The sequence below is a fragment of the Castor canadensis genome, chromosome 10 (genome assembly GCF_047511655.1).
Source record: "Castor canadensis chromosome 10, mCasCan1.hap1v2, whole genome shotgun sequence".
NCBI lineage: Eukaryota > Metazoa > Chordata > Mammalia > Rodentia > Castoridae > Castor > Castor canadensis.
The window spans coordinates 70399706-70415713 of NC_133395.1; the positions used below are offsets into that span (position 1 = coordinate 70399706).

Here is a 16008-nt window from a genome sequence, read left to right on the forward strand (position 1 = left end):
TTATTCCTTTGTTTAAAAAGTAGCCTTTATTAAAGAGGCTGCCTGCTATTAACTAAAAGGCAGGACCCTAGCATTTTGTTCTTTCTAGATGGGACCTGCATCTTCCAGTCTTCTGGCTGGTAGATGTTGGAAGCTTTGTACTGAGGCCTGGCCTCAGTATGCCTTGGGTGACCAAGAGAAATGGCCTTCACAAGATTCCTTAAATTACAATACCATACTCCAGTTAGGCCTTTTCTATGAAAGGGAAAAAAGTGAACTGAGGTCCTCTATACATATTTTCTTTCATCTCAGATTGGCTCTGCAATTGCTACTTAGATACTCAAATGCTGGACATACTTTGTAAGCTACAGGATAAACATGGAAAGGAGGACCAGAAAAGCCCCTTATCAATGACAAGGCCCAGCCCTACTGCTCCACCCTCTGCCCTACCTTCTAAACCACTCCAATATTAGAACCTCCTAATGGGTGCTTCCCTCTTCAATAGGTAATGGTAGGAAGAGGGCAAGTCTATGTCCCCTTCCAGCTTTCAGATCTAAGGGAAATTAAAAAAACATTTGGACAGCTATACTGATGCCTAGACAAATACATTCAAGCCTTTATCTCTGTGATCCAAACCTTTCAATTGACATGAAAGGATATTATGTTTCTACTAGGCCAGACTCTTGTCTCATTAAAAAAGCAATGGGTTCTGGCCCAGGCCATTCAGGTTGGAAATGAGTGCTATTTACAATGAGCCCCAATAGATAGCAAGGGGGTAGGTGGCGGAGAGGGAGGGGATAGGGAGTAAGAGAGGGAGTGGAGGGAAGGGGGGGAGAAATGACCCAAACATTGTATGCATAAATGAATTTAAAAAAGTGAGCACCAATACTAGTGGCACCTAGAAATGTGGGGATAAATGTGCCTATACCTACAGGGGCACAGGCAGTCCCCTTGACAGATCTATACCAAAAGGGGCTGGTGATATGGCTCAAGCAGTAAAGTGCTACTTTGCAGGCATAAGGTCCTGAGTTCAAGCCCCATTACAGCCAAAGGAAAGAGAAAATATATTAGGGGATAAGGACGTAGCTCAGTGGGAAAGTGTCTGCCCAGCATGTGCAAGGCCCTGGGTTCAAATCCACAGCATTGCTAAAAAAAATATGGTAAGAAAGATAAGTGACATTAAATGTCACTTCAGCCATCTCATAGTGGAAGAAAGTAGTTTAACCTAGACCAGATCCCTCATTCTTCAAGTAAGGAAACTGAGGCCCAGAATGGTTCAGAGACCTGCTCTCCAGAGTATCAGGTGTCAATGTGAAATAACAACTTTGCTTTACAGCTATGCTCTGAAGATAATCCCCTTACCTTTCTGCAGCATCTTGAGGACGCTATCAGAAAGCATACCACAGTGGAGCCAGAGTCACAGGTGAGAGAGGTTCCCCTCAAAGATAAATTTCTAACAGTCAGCCCCAGATATTTGTAGAAAACTCAGTCTGTGGCTGAAGGAGAGAAGTCAGTGGATCAACTAATACAACTAGCCATGTCTGTATACTGTAACTGGGACATTACTAACAGAGAAAGGTAAGAGACATCATGACCTCATTGCTGCCCCCACCTGACTGGGGCCTGTATCCTGAACTTGCTACCATGGTGGACAGGAGGGGCATTTCTGCAGATAATGCTTAAGGGGGACAGCCCAGGAGACAGCCCCGCCCCCAACTGGGACCCTGCCCTCTGTGCAAAGGTAACCACTGGAGGTCTCAGTGCCCTGTCTCCAGATGGAAAGCAGGGTGCCACCCCCTATGGATTGATGGATCCTGGACCCCTGTCCATGTTCCACTTCTTGGCATCGACGTTGAGGAGCCTCGTGGTAGCCATTACAGCAGAAAAACAAAAGGTCATTTTCCTCCTAGATGGTGGAGCTATTTCTCTGTCTTACCATTCTCTCCTTGTCCCTGGTCCAATGACAAGGTTATCATTCTGGGCATATTTGGTCAGTCCCTAGAGTATTATTTTACCCAGCCTCTGGCCTGCTCTTGGGGAGACCTCCTCTTCTGTTACTCTCCTCATGGTACCTGAAACTCCAGTGTCACTGCTGGGATGGGATTTACTATCTCAAGTAAAAACTCAAATTCTCCTCCCCCCAGGCAGCTATCTCTTCTGCACCCTTCTTCAGGAACAAACAGATCCCACAGTGTGGACTGATGGGATGACTGTAGGGCCAGCCTGGACGGCCCTCCCTATTGAAATAAAACTCAAAGATCCCTCACAGTTTCCACACCCAAAAACAATATCCCCTCAAACCTGAGGGACAATGAGTCCTTATGCCTATCATCAATTCCTTAAAACAACAAGGGCTACTAATCAGTTGCTCTAGTAGCTATAATAAATTCAAAATTCTTATAAAAGTTAATTTTAAAATAAAAGTTACAAAGTAAACAACTGGAAAGGATATAGATAGGTAGTGAATGTATTTTTTGAGAAGTTAAAAGAAAAAGGAATGTTTTTGGATGAGAAAGGATTTTGTAAAGAATGGTTTGTCCAAAGATTGTTTCAAATATGGAAAGGAAGGATAAAGACAAACCATCAGAGGGCTTAGTATGTTGTATGAAGGTCTGAGTAAGTTTTAAAAGTATATAATAAAAAGCTTCAGTGTGTAATAAAGTTAAAGTTGACTATAATCTAAGAGTTGCCTAAAAGATTTTTAGGGTCATGTCAAACTGAAATCAAATTCTCTATGTCTATAAAATAACAAGGTTATTTTAATATTGTTCTGCTCTGAGTAACATCTACAAAAAACCATTACAGAGAAAGACTTTATCAAAGAAATTATTTGTAAATGTTTTCTGCTGATCTTGGCAATCTTTAAGTACTACTAAATCAGAGTTCATTTACTTATTTTCTTATGTGTCTTAAATGACCACCTTGTAACAGTGTAGTGTCTACACTTTATCTAAATATGGTACAAACATTTACAAAGTTATATAAAAAATGAGCTAGAGTTCTCTTTTATTCAAGAGTGTTACATTTAAATCCCGACAGTCAGCCCCTGCCTCCCATAGGTCACCTACCTAGGTGTGGCCTTAAAGGGACAGACACACTCCCTGAGTCATGAGTGAATCAACCCAATCTTCTGTTTCCCTCTCCCCCCACACAATAAAGCAGCTTACATTCAGCTTTCTTGGGAGTTACAGGATTTTGCAGAATTTAGGTCCCTAAGTATGCAGTCCCTTAGCAGACACCTTTTTATGCTCCTCCTAATATTCCTATTTGGGTCTTAAATAATGTATGGCCACCCATTTCTCTTAGAAAACTTACCTCCAACAGACTCTGCTCCTCTGGCTGACTACCTACCTTATCTTAACCTTCTTAGGGAATGTCTCAGAGAACATGCAGACCAGATCTTGCCCCACCCTATAACAATTTCTGTTAAACTAGGGGATCTTGTTCTTCTAAAGGATCTTCTACTCTCTCCATTGGGACTTCGGTGGACCAGCCCTCATCTGGTCATTCTCACAACACCCACTGCTGTCAAGCTCAGTGGGATCCCCCAGTGGCAGCACTTCTCAAGGAACCATTAGAAAAATGGAGAAGGGAGGTGGAGGACCCTTGGAATCCTGTAGGGAACATTTCACAGTGGTTCTCCCGGCCAATGCTCATGCTAATGCCTTTGTTTCTTGCTCTCCTATTCTTAAGCTTCTTCCCTTGTATCATAACCAGTTGTACCTCCAGGGATATTAACCTCTTCAAAACCATCCAGAGGACTGCTATGATGGCCCCCACCAGGACGCAGGAGTCTGAGGATCTAGCCCCATACAATGCCCTCTGCCAGCAGGAAGCAGCTAAGAGGCTGATGCTTCGTCCGAATTCCTTATCCTCATCCCCTACCTCCATCATTATTAAAGAAAAAATGGGGGAATGATAGAACAATAATGTCACCATTTTGTGAATCAGCCAAAATGGCAGCTCCGCCCCTTAACAGAAATTCCCATGCTCTAAGATAGCCCCATCCCTACCAGAGACTACTGCACATGCGCTAACTTCCTTAACTTCCCCTTTATATAAAAGCCACGCCTGGCCCAGAGTCTGAGCTGTGCCATCTTTCCCCAGCCAGCCTGGTGGTTCGAGCCTGCCCTTAAACTTTGCTCTTGGATGTGAGACTTTTCTTATGAGTTTTCTTTGTGAGTAGTGTTTTTCCTAACATATTTGGCTACTTTAAAGGAATGGTAAGCAGCAGTGAATAAAATATAAATAAATAATAATATCTAATATTAAAGTTTGCTCTCCACTAATAGAAACAAACCTAATGTATAATATTATTTTCACCATACATGGAAGTTATTTCTGAGTCTTAGTCAAAATCTCATGTTTATGTTGAGTGTTTTCCCTGGTGTTCAGCAGAGTGTGTTGGCACCCAGCAAGTATATGTAGCAGCTGTGTATGCTTCTCCAATATGCATATTTTAGTAAATAAATAATGTATGCTAGAGACATCCACATGGTGAACTCATTTTTACAGAATGAGGTCCATTTGGTATAGAATTCTATATAGTAAATACGTTTTCTTGTATTAATATATGTTTAGCTAATTATATTCTCAGTAATGTTGTGCCAGAATTTGGGATAAGAGAATCACTGATTTCTGTGTGCAAGCATAAAGATTCTTACTGGGTAGGTAGGTAGATTTAAAAAGATTCTTACCCTGGGAAACGATGTCACTAAGGGCCAGGGATCAGCTCAGGGGTAGAGGGCTTGCCCAGCATGCACAGGCTCTGGATTCTGGTCCCAGCACTGAGGGGTGGGGGAAGGGCAACGGGAGAGATATAATGCCACTCGCTGCAGTTTGGAAGGCATCCCATATAGGAATGACAAGGCCAGTGGACAGCATGGGAAAAGGAACATTGAGACAATAAAAAATTTGCTTAAAAAAACTCAAACAGTGGGCTAGAGGCATGGATCAAGCAGGAGAGGACCTGCCTTGCCCTGAGTTCAAACATTAGTACCACCAAAAAGCAAACAAATCACACACACACACATATACACACAAAACGCAAACCCTGAAAAAAAACACAGAAAATAGGATACAAAAGTTTTTTAGTTGATTCAAAACATGCTTAACCTTACCTATTATAGGAAAAAGAAAACTACTTGGAAAGACTACTTTTTAATCTATCCAAATGGCAAAAATCGAAAAGTTTGCTAATACTGAGCTTGCTGTAAGGAAAGCAGGTATTCACTACATTGCTGGTGAGAACATAAAATGGCATAACTTAGAATAAGGAAATTCTGGCATTATCTATCAAAATTCAAATACACCTGCCCTTTGACCCAGCAATTTCATTCCCTAGAATTTATCATGTGGATATGCTCTTACAAAAGCAAGATGAAGTAAGTAACTGATTATTCATTGTAGTATTATTTATAATAACAAAAGAATGGAAGTCAACAACTATCACTGAGAGAAATACTTAAAGAAAGTATGGAATACTCTTATTCCATAAAGTTAGGGGGCTTTTTAAAGAAAAGGAATACAGAGGTAAAAATTAAAAAACAAACAAACAAGTTATGTGAATATTTATTTAGCATGAGAAAAAGAATCATAATAGATTCCTAGCACGCTTGAAAAGAGGTTCTTTTCTTCTGAGGCACTTAAGGCAATTTAGTAAGCTGACACAACTATACAGTGTGGTCAACTATCATCCTTCTAATGCCCTGAGGAGCTGGGCCTGATCCTGAAGCTTCTTTGCTTACAGGACTTTACTGCTAGACTGCATTTGTAGTCCAGGACCTACAGACTACGTTGTCTGTGATGATACATATACTCAAATTGATTTCTAAAATATTTTCATTTTACTTAATTTATGAGGATGGTTTACATTTACTTCTTTAATGTGTCAAGATAGATCAGAAATCTTAGAGATGTTATAAACAAATAATTTCCTTAAGTTTAACATATCAGTAACAAAGGTTTTTAATTGTATAAACAGTATATTTAGTGCATACTTATTTTAACCAACAGTGTGATCTTATATCATTTTTAGTATAACTGAACAACATTATATTTCAAACTATTTTAAAGTTCTTTGAGTGCACATGAAAAAATATCCATTTTCCTTCCCATTTAAGAAAACTAAAAGATTACTGGTTTTTTCATTAAGGACGAATGTCTCTGTGTTCAACTGCTATAAGCCAGCTTCCTTAAAAGATATTTTTCATATGATGAAGAAAAGATAATGTAATGCACTTTGAAATAAAAATCCTAGCCTCTAATAAATGCCCAAGCACCTAACTATTAAAGTGAAATGAAATGTTAAATCAAAGCCAAATGAAAATCACCCTTCCTTCAACTTTTTAGCTCTGAGATTGGATATGACGAGGCAATATTAACAAGAAAGTTTAATATATGATAGATGACAATTTCAAACTAATCCCTACTGTGCTTTCTATTTTGTTCATGAACCGCCAAAGCAAAGTTCAATAGATAGCATGAGATGAATCTCAGGTCCAGTACATGCTTTTCAAGCCCTAATCGAATGGGCATAAAACATATATAAAAAGATGAAAGTGCTTTGCTTTTACACACAGCAAAATAAATCAGGGGGAAGCTAAAGAAAGAGTGAGATGTTCCACAGGGGCAAGTTAAGTCTGATGCTAATGCTTGCTTAAAACGGTGACAGTCTGGAGCAGGGAAGCCTGGCTGCGCTGCTTTAATTTCTCCCTGGAATAGCTCTCTCCCAACCTTGTGCAGCACATCAAAGTCTCTGGAGCTCAATTAAAATTGGATTATATTGAAATGCTCTATCTATGGGAACTGTGTGCTCACTAACACTTTTCTCTCAGTAATACTCCAGATGACAGTTGCCCATCCCAATTTAAACAGTTGTCATAGTGACGGGAAGAAAGCAGTGAGAAACTAACAATACAAAGGAAAGGTAAGGTCTAGGATTTCTCTGAATGAGGAACCTGATTTGTTTCCAGCAACACTGTTTATTATACCCATGACAAAGCACAGGAGACACAAACATTATTACATTTTGTAACTTTACAGGATGTGGAAGGAAAGATAGCTGACAGTAGCGCTCAGATTAAAAATAATACGATCAAATGTTTTCTACTTGGGCATGTTTTACTTACTAAAAATTAAGATCAAAGTTTCTCTCAATGGAATGCCACTATTGACAAGTGTGATAGTAGAGAGGTGGTGGCCAACAGGTCTATAAAGTGAAGATGTTAATATCTACTTTTTAAATTATGGGTATAACCTGGGAAGAATAATTTCTTGGTGAAAGATCTTTTTTCCTTTCTAATACTGCAGTTTAAAAGTTTAAATCTGAGTTCGAAAATGATAAATCATGACTGTGTACATCTGTTTTTCAAACACACACCAATTGTGGGAAAATCTAGTTAACCTTAAAGGAGCCCTAGCATTGACAAAGAAATACACTTTTAAATTTGATTCTGGAATTTATTTCTGGTTTTAATGAGCAGGTATTCTATAATCTTCAGTAATTTCTCTTCCTGACATTAAAGCTTATCAACCCAGGCAGAATACTCTGTCAGCTTCCTAAAAGTCCAAGAATGAAGATAGTTTAAATTTCTGGCAGTTCTAAAGAGCAATGTATTTGACAGTGTAGACTGCTAGTAATGATCCTATGTTCTCATGTAGATGGCATGTTTCTGGCACTATAAAAACTCTTAACCTTTCTTGTAATTGGCTTATCGCAAGTCCCAAGGTTATTTTTCCTCCCATTGTGCTGATCACCATGGAAATAGATTAACTATTGCTATTTTATGGGGTTTTACACTATTTTCTTTCCTTCTAAGCCCTCTATAACTGAGGTTCTTTTTCTCTTGCGAAGACTATGTTAGGATTTTGAAGGAACAACAAGGCAGAGAGTACAAAGTACAGGCCAAAGGGGAAGGAAACAAAAATGTGTCAGAAAATCTAAAAACTGCACAGATCAAAATTTGTCTAAACAAGGCCCTGGTTTAAACCAACAAGAAGGGCCCCTATAGCTTGGGTCTTGACAAAGCACAGACTCTTATTTATTTATTTATTTTTAGCCCAGCTGTAGAAAACACCATCTAATGAACCTGTCTGGGGCGGCTGTCCCCATCCTGTCAGGCATGTCAGGAAATGACAAGCACTGGGGACAGGCCGCCGCCAGTCACAGACAGGCCTGCCAGCTGGAGAGTTGAGCCTTGATCTAATCACACCACCAGAAAATAACTTTCACGCTTCCAGCTTGACAGGATGGACCTGAGGAGAAAAATTAGGATTGGAAACAATGCTTTTTGTTTCAATTACATATCATTTTTACATAGTAATTAAAAACAATCTACTGCCACACCCGACTGACATTACTTCATATTAATAAAACAAAATGAAAATGTCATTATTAGGGAAAAACAGATACAAAGATTACTTTGAATCTGAACCATAAGACCACCTCTGTCTCCTTCAATACACAAGCTATGACATATTGGAAATTTAACTGTTTTCAATTCAGTTTCCTGATATTCAAATTCCTTATCTTTAAAAACAATCCTCTAGTAAAGATCACCAGATAGCAGCACTGCTGAATTTACTTTCCATGTTCTGAGAACCAATACATGTGGAGAGAATAATGGGATAAAAATCAGTATTTCCACATGGCTATAACCTACTCTCCGTCTTCTGTGATATTGGAAAAAAGTACCATTATAAATAAATACAGCCCACTGAGGGCATGACAACTTGAGCCAATTTATATAACCTGACACAAAGGAATACAGAGAGGAAAGTAGCAAGAAAAACCACTTTCTAACTAAATGTCTTTTATGAATGAGAGTATTTCAGTATCACATAGATCACAGTATGGATCTATTTAATTTACATGTAACTATTCAAAGTAGAGTTATATGTAATATGTGCATGTTACTCTGTTCACTGTCCACATATAAGTTAGTGATTACATAATAAATACACCTCATATAGTTTAGTGTTTTTGCTAACAATTTTCCTAGGGTAACTGTCAACCCTGACACTGAAACAAAAAATGGCAAATACAATGCTCCATGTGTTGCTTGAGTGCATTATAAATGTTTAAAATAGGATGAAAGTACTATTCATTGCAATTATCACACACGTTTTTATTGAGTCCAATACTGAATTATATATTAATATATCTTAAAATGTTATTAGTGAAAATACGGAGTTGGCTTATAATATCTGCCACACACTAGCCTGGTCACCTTGGTCAAATGTCTACCCTCTCTGAGCTTGTTTCCTCATTTATAAAGTGGTAAAAATGATGTCTGCCTTAAAGGGTTGTTGTGGAATAGACCAGTGGGCACTGGGCATCTGGCACATAAATGCTGAGAACATAGGACATGATTTAAAAAGTTATTACTATTATTTCATTTAATGGAATCCAGAGACAAGCAAACAATTCAAAATTAGGTTTACTCTCTACCAAATAATAATCACTATGCGAATATTGTGGCTGGATACTGCTGCTTCTGTCAAGAATGTGTCTTTAATTATGACATTAAAATCAGTCAGGGGTCAGAATGCATTAACTAAGGCTGGAGTACAACTGAAGGATGAAGGTCAGTACCATTGCTTCCTGGAAAAGGGCCATGAGTCCCTCAATGAGCACAAGCAGACAGGACTCAGATTTGCTATATCTTAAGGTAATAAAGATATATCATTTTATTACCTATATATTAATGTAATAAAAATTATCACTGTATATTTTCTTATACAAAATATGTGTTTTCAATGTATGTTGATTTTATTCATACTTTAATGTATAATCTTGTCATTAGTTTGCTCACTACTGCTTTACTACTGCATTATTTAATTCATTTCAGTCATGTAGGAGCAAGAAGAGCTATGACCTACTGATCCCAATTTTCACTTAAAGAAACAAATTTCCTTTTTGCAAACTAAGACAATTTTTCTCCTGTCAACCTTGTTTTAAAATATTAACCTTATTCCCAATACAGTAAATATTCATATTTGTCATCCAGATTTGATTACCATTGCAGCTCTAATCAAGTTATGAAATTGCTTCTGGTCTTATTTTATCCATTCCCAAGGAATGATTAAATATAAGTATCTTGAATGAATAAACTTTCTTACACTGTAAATGCCCTTAAAAGAATGCATTTTATTTCTGCTTGGTATCCACTACCATCCAGAAAGAGAAAAAAGGCAAATGGACTTTGAGCATAGGTTTTCTTGATGATAAGATTCAGTGCTTCTGGAGAGCTATGTAATTGGCTTGCTCTGCTGTTCAAAGTCATCAATTCTAAGAGCAAAACTGATAGACTTATGGGAAAATATGCATATTGAGTAGGAAATACAAATTGAACATGACCAAATTACAATAACATGTCCCTAAAATAGTGTGAAGTTTTTAGGGAAAGAGGGAACAGAGGCAAAATGGAACCATGGTGGGGTACTTCTTGTATTTGTAATACTTTATTCTATAAAAATGATCAAAAGCAAATATGGCAGTGTTACAGTTGGATGATCAAGTATATGGAATTGGCTATATTACTCTAAATTTTTTGTACTTATTTGTCTATTTCATAATAAGACAATTTGAATATTTCTTTAAAATATTAAATATTTGAATACTTATTTTAATATTTAATACTTAAGTAAAGTATTGATGATATTAATATATACTCATTTATGCTCACCAGTTTTCTTCCCCCCCCAATTTTCAAATACTTAACTTTATTAAACATCACATAATCCTTGTATGACAGGCAAGGTAGGAATTTTTATCACTATTTTACTATTGAGGTAGAAAGGACTGGGTGGTATTTATTTATTGCATGAAGGTCACAAAAAGTCTGAATGCTGACAGAGCTGAGACTAGGATATAAGTGCAGTGGTATTAAAAACTTTGGAAAATTATGGAACATAATGTTGTGTTCTCCCAAAATGAATGTGTTGAAACCCAATCCCCAGAATAATGGTATCAAGAGGGGGAGTCTTTGGGAAATGATTACTAGGTTCCAAGAGCTCCACCTTTATGAATGGGATCTGAACCCTTATATAACAGAAGCTTGAGGGAGCCCTTTTTCCCTCCTGCCGTATGAGGACACATTCACAGGTACCACCATTGATGAAGCAGAGAGCAAGCCTTCACCAGAAAAAATCTAACTCAGCTTCCCAGACTCCAAAAGAGCGAACTATAAAATTCTGTTGTTTAAATCTTAAAACAGTCTAAGTATTTGTTAGGCAGCCCAAATGGACTAAGATACCAAATATCCTGCCACAGAGTCCCCATGTACAGTATACTTCCCCCCAAGTTTCCTCAAATTTATTTCCTTAATCTAGGAATATGTGTCTCTGATCTCCACATTTGTTGCATAGCTTGGTAAAAATCAATAGTTTGATATACAAGGCAGTAAAACAAAGTAAGTAACTATATCAAGCAATTATATTTAATAGGCTTTGTTGCTAAGTTTATAAGAAGTAGTACTTAGGGGAGTGGGAGCAAGTGGTAAGGAAAGCAGGAAGGGAGTGGAGTGGGGGCTTTCCCTGAACTTCTTTCTTCACTCAGACCATAGTTTTCAGAGCTGACATGGCACACTGGGACTTAACCAAAGAATCTGACTTGTTCTTTTGTTCAACAGTAGAGGAAGGATCTTTCTATAGCACACAGGTCTTCCTTGTGGATTCTGAGTTGGCTCGGAAATATGTGGTATGGAACCTGGAATAACCAGAGTTGGGCTGTTTTTCTCTTTTTAGTGCCCTCCACCAAAGACCTTATCACCAAAGACACCCTTCCAGTTGAATCATTTGGGGTCATGAATGAACACAGCAACATAAGATTTAGAAAATGATGAATATTAAAATGATATAAAGTGAAAAGTGATGAAAGTTGAATGCCAATATAAATTTCTAATTTTAAATGTTTTCAGCTATCATAAAAAAGAAAATACATGAACTTAACACACTAAAATCTTATAAAATAGAAAAGCATATCAAAGGAAAAGATCAGAAGAAATAAGAGAAAAAGTACTGGGCAAGGTGACTCACACCTTTAATTCTAGCTACTGAGACTGGGAGAATTGTGGTTCTAGGCCAGTTGGGCAAAATGTTTGAGATCTCATCTCAACAGAAAAAGCTGGGAGTGATGGTATGATGGTACATGCCTGTCATCCCATCCCAACACTGCACTGCTGGGATTGTAAATAGGAGGACTGTGATCTAGGCCAGCCCAGGCCAAAAAAAAAAAAAAAAAAACAAAGGCAAAACCCTATCTCAAATATAAATAACCAGAGTAAAAAGAGCTAGAGGCATGGACCAAGCTGTAGAGCACCTGTCTAGCAAGCTCAGTGTCCTAAGCTTAAACCCCAGTACCACCAAATAAAAGTTAAAAACTGAGAACTTAAAAGGTCTGATAACTGGTTGGTTGAAAAGATAAATAAAAGGCAAATCCCTAGGAAAATCTCTTTAAAAGAGAAAATAAAGTATAAATCTAAAAGTAGGACTATAACTGATAGAGAAGGAATTTTTTTAAACTATAAGGCTACCTACTGTGCTAATGAGGCACCTTAAAATTAAAAATGAATACCCTGAAAAATTGTAGGCCAGTGTATTTGAAAATGATTTCTCCCCTAAGAGGCAGTGTCTGCTTTCTGTGGTGGCTCACTGGGCAGTGATTCCTTTCTCAATTCCCCTGCAGACCTACTGTGTCTCAAATCTGAGAGTCCAGCCCTGACTGCCCCTAAGTTGCAGACCCCTAGTCCAAAGCCCACTATGCTTCTCCAGCTGAGTGTCTCACAGGCAACTCACCATGCTGAGTCAGAAATGAAGTTTATGTTTGTCTTAAAAACCACTCTTCTCCTTAAGAAAAGCAAACCTAAGTTCAGGTAGTTGTGACAGGAATGGCCATGGAAATGAATTCCGTACTTTGACGTACCCAAAATCGTTAGCGTCTTTGTTTCTTATATATACAATAAAAAATAAAATAAAATAATATTCTGTTCATAGAGACGTTATTGTGAAATGGGTGTAGTATAGTGCAAAAAAAAGTGGTAATTATAGTAATGGTAAGATATCTCAATGAATAGCATCACTTTTTAAAAATAATCAGCTGGACATGGTGTGCATACCTATAATCCCAGCATGTGGGAGGAGGAAGCAGGAGAACTGCAAATTTGAAGCAAGCTGGGGCTATATAGTGAGACCCTGTCTCAATAAACATAATAACAACAACAGTAATAATAATAATACTAATAACAAAATAATATAAAACCAACCTCCCCAAACAAAAAAAGTCAAATGTGAAAATTTGGGACTTGATTAAATATTTTTGTCACTTCATTTTCTGTATCCAACTAGTGGCTAAATCCTGTTGATTCTACCTCCAAAGTATTTCTCAAATCTGTCCTTTTCTCTTTATGTTCTTGATTAAGCCTTTACTTGGTTTACTTCCAGTGTCTGAGTGATTTTCTTTTCTTTTTTTTTTTTGGTGGTACTGGGGTTTGCACTCAGGGCCTTGAACTTTCACTTGCTAGGCAGGTGCTCTACCACTGAATGATTTTCTAAATGTCTGTCTAACCAAGGCCAAGTGCTTGCCTCTACTCTCCATTCCCACGCTGCTGCTGGGTGTCTGGGTTGCCTCTGGGATTGCCTCTTGCCACTGGTCCATTCACCCACCACCTCTCTGGTGCTCTGAGAACCCCCCTACACTGCACCTCTCTATTCTTTTACACCTATTGTTTTTTTCTATCTGTAAGGAATACCCTGCTCCCTCTGATGAGCTGGTTTCTCTTTAGGGATCCTCCTATTATCTTCCAAACTGGGTTAGGAATTCCTTCTTTTTTCCTGCAGAGGGACTGGGGCAGCAAAACATTTAGGAGAGTAGACTTTTGGGAGTTATGTCCCAACCATACTCCTTTTCTCACAGAAGTCTCCCCATACTCTCAGGGATGTACTTAGCTGAGATGAGCGTGGGTACCTGTGGCAGAGGTAAGCAAATAAGACTCCTTGGAATTTGAAATCAGAGCTTTAGCTGGTGATAGAACAGCAATGAAATTTAGGTAGCTGTAATGACTACTTTTTCTGAGTAGAGATTCAGGGAAATCTAATTTGTAAAGAGAAACAACAATGAAGCAGAGGTAGAGATAAGAGACCAGAACGGGAAACCTACATAGATGGCTTTTCGATTCTCAGTTCCATGACTCCTCAGGTTCTGACTGAATTTGTCATTGGATTCTATGAACTACTTTGAATTGCTTAAAATAAATAACATTTTAAATTAAGCTAGCTTAAGTTTTATTTCTTGCAACCAAATGATTCCTAAAGTTGGTAATATTAGAGTCAGCATCTTATCATGTTCTGCCTTTTCTTGCAGAGTTCTCGATGAGGGAAATATACAACATGAAACATTAACCAAATACAAAGCTAATAACTTTAAAAAATAATACTTAACATTATCCTGTCTTTTGATGCAAGGCTAGATTGGCAACTGTGGGACTGAAGCATTTGGTGTAGATGTGAAGCCAAAGCAAAGACTCCACCACCCAGCATAACAAGAAATCTTGGGGCACACATGCTCAGATAATCCTGTAGGGAAAAATGTGGCTGGACTTCCAGAAGGACCTATTTTATTTACTGATTCTATAGAACAAAATGGAAACAAACAGATGGACTAGACACTCAGGGAAGCAGGTTCTGTTCAGGTGTCTGTACCTCATGAGGGTACTGACCAGTTAACATGATGCTATCCACCAAGAGTGAAGTTTTATGGCCCAATGAATAGTTCAGCTCTGGAAAATCAGAGTAGCAATTTCCTTCCCATGGGAGAACACAATCATGGGTTTCAAGAACTATCTCTCAAATTGAAGAACTATAAACTCTTAGAAGCTTCTTATGGTTTATGCTAGCTTTACCATGAGGGAAGTAGTGAGAAAACTGTGTTCTTTTACTATGCAAGGTCAAGAAATAAAGAAAGGCAGGGTGATGATAATCTGCAAATATTATAAAAGGCAGACAAGGAATCAATTTCTGGAGCTGGTAGGAGAGAGAGAGAGAGAGAGAGAGAGAGAGAGAGAGAGAGAGAGAGAGAGAGAGGAAGGGAGAGAGAGAGATGGAGGGCAAGGGTGGGGAAGAGAGAAGAGGGGAGGGGAAGGGAAGGGAGAGGAGGGGAGGGGAGAGGAGGGGAGGGGAAGGGAGGGGAGAAGAGGGGAGGGAAAGAAATGAATATTTGAGCTATTGGTTGGTGTTTCTGAGACTTTCTTAGGCAGGATGTCCCAAATTGCTTAGCACTGTGTTTTGATAACTCTGGATCCTCCCAACTTGCTCCTCACTAGTTATCACTGAAAGTGAATTTCCACATTTCTCCAGCCCCTTTCCCATGAGAATCCTCGTCCTCAGTACCACTGGAGCTAAGGGAAGAAATGCTTCAACCTCACATGTTTGGTATAGGGACAAACATGGTTGCCTCATCCCAAGTTAGAGCTTAATGCATTTTCCCCACTGAAGTATTATTATACATGCTGATTTTATTGACTTTAGTATAGAAGACAATCTAGGCTTGGCTTTCACTTGAGCAATTCTCCAGATTAAATTATGCTTTTAGGTTCATTTTCAATATTGTAGAACACACTCATGTGCCAAGGCTTGACCGTGGATTGTCTCCACTAAACTCATGTTGAAATTTAACACTCCCCTCCAATCAGTGTAGTGGTATTGAGGTGGTGGAACTTATAAGAGGTGTGGCCTAGTGAAAGGTGATCAGGTGATTGTGTCATGTCTGAAGAAGAAGGAGTAAAGCTGGTCTCTCTTAGAGTCTGAAGTCACGTAGGAGGGGAACAATTCCCAAGAGAAGGCATTGTCATAAAAGAGCAAGCTTGATCCCTCCCTAGTCTCTCTCTCATGCTTCCTTGGTCACAGACACATGTGTTTCTTCTGTAGGCAGTCATTTCATTTTTGATTTTCTGCCTGCTGGGACACAGTCAGGCAGGGTACATACAGATGTGAATGCCATGATGTTTGGATTTTCTAGCCACTAGAATCATA

At 38.5% G+C, this 16008-nt stretch overlaps 1 protein-coding gene across 5 annotated transcripts in view; it reads right to left on the minus strand.

The window, feature by feature from the left end:
- Nbea (neurobeachin) overlaps positions 1–16008 on the minus strand; it is a 643202-nt gene that overhangs the window by 152392 nt on the left and 474802 nt on the right. The gene's annotated exons all lie outside the window — the stretch shown is intronic.